General features: G+C 46.4%; 1 protein-coding gene across 1 annotated transcript in view; it reads right to left on the bottom strand.

Annotated features, from left to right (window-relative positions):
- Positions 1-1,351, bottom strand: part of LOC113209973 (heat shock-related 70 kDa protein 2-like) — a gene marked incomplete at its 5' end in the record, with an annotated part of 7,309 nt that overhangs the window by 4,015 nt on the left and 1,943 nt on the right.

The raw sequence follows: 1,351 nt of genomic DNA, 5'->3' as shown, positions 1-1,351 counted from the left end.
GACAATTTCCTCGGCAGGATGGTCGCGCTCAAGGACGTGACACCCCTGTCTTTGGGCATAGCTACCGTTGGCGAGATGTTCAGCTGCATCATTGAAAAGAACACGCCTATTCCCTGCAAGAATACAAAGACGTACTACACCCTGTATGACAACCAGTCAGAGGTAAATTCAGAGGTAAGGTTCACACAAGGAAGATTATCCGACCTTCAAGCACACACATACCAGGTGGCTGATTTACGCAGTAAATTTTCGTAGTTATACTGCACCGCATGCACGCATGCGGGCGGGCTTGCCTATGCTCGCCGCCCACGGCTCCTTATGGCTCCGTGCGAGTAAGCAACGAGCCCGCACCCGTGCATACGGTACAGCACAACTACGAAAGTGCGCTGCCTGAATCAGCCATCTGTTACAAGTGTATACTTGCTATAGTACACACAAAGAAGTGTATGTTTTTCCTTAGGTCACGTACACACAGGGAAGAGTGTACTGCATTAACTACACATCATTTGTAGGCGTGTAATATAACGCACTTGAACGTTTGTGCTTGAAAGTGTATTCTTCCCAGTGTTTTTCTACATTGGACTATTTGTTGCCATCCATCATTTTGTATAAAACGAACTTGTCACCAGGTTTACCAAGGGGAGAGGCCGCTTGTCAGAGACAATCATTACCTCAACAAGGACTTCGGGATCGAGGTTCCGCGCCTACCCAAAGGCCAGGCAAAGGTCAGTGTGACTTTCGAGATCGACCAGAGCGGTCTATTGACGGTGACGTGCGTGGAGCCCACCTCCGGGCGCCAGGTGCAGGTCCGAGTCACGCCGCAGGAGGCGCACCTCAGCGAGGCCGACATTCAGGCAATGATCGAAAAGGCAAACCGCTACAAGCGCGAGGACCAGGACGCTCTACGAGACGTCGAGGAGCAGCTTCGGAGGCAACGTCTATTGTAGATTTGTCTATTAGAGTTTCTCCCCCTCCCCCCTTTTTTCTTTTTTCTTTTTTTCAATTACGATGCGTTCTTATTTGAAGAAAATTGTCGGTATTTCTGTTTACTCATGAGCCACGACTGAAACGGACATGCTCTACTCAAAACTGAAGGTGGTAGTGAACACGCAAGAGACTGTGACTTTCTACAGTGTAAAATTTGTTATCTATAGTATTTGTTTTTTATATTCTGTTTGGAAGTGTTTTGTAAATTTTGTTGTTTTGCTTATATCATAGTTTCTCTTCCCCCTTTCTTAATGTTGATTTGATTTATAATGCGTCTTTATGAAAAGTAATTTGTGTCTGCTGACAAGTCGAAGCCAGCATCCAGATCAACATATGCGCTTCAAAGCCCAGGGTTGTAATGAAT

This window comes from Frankliniella occidentalis, unplaced genomic scaffold (genome assembly GCF_000697945.3).
Source record: "Frankliniella occidentalis isolate FOCC.00 unplaced genomic scaffold, Focc_3.1 Scaffold176, whole genome shotgun sequence".
Classification (NCBI taxonomy): Eukaryota; Metazoa; Arthropoda; class Insecta; order Thysanoptera; family Thripidae; genus Frankliniella; species Frankliniella occidentalis.
Note: the sequence above shows the minus strand (reverse complement) of the source record. Positions and strands in the feature narration are given on the sequence as shown.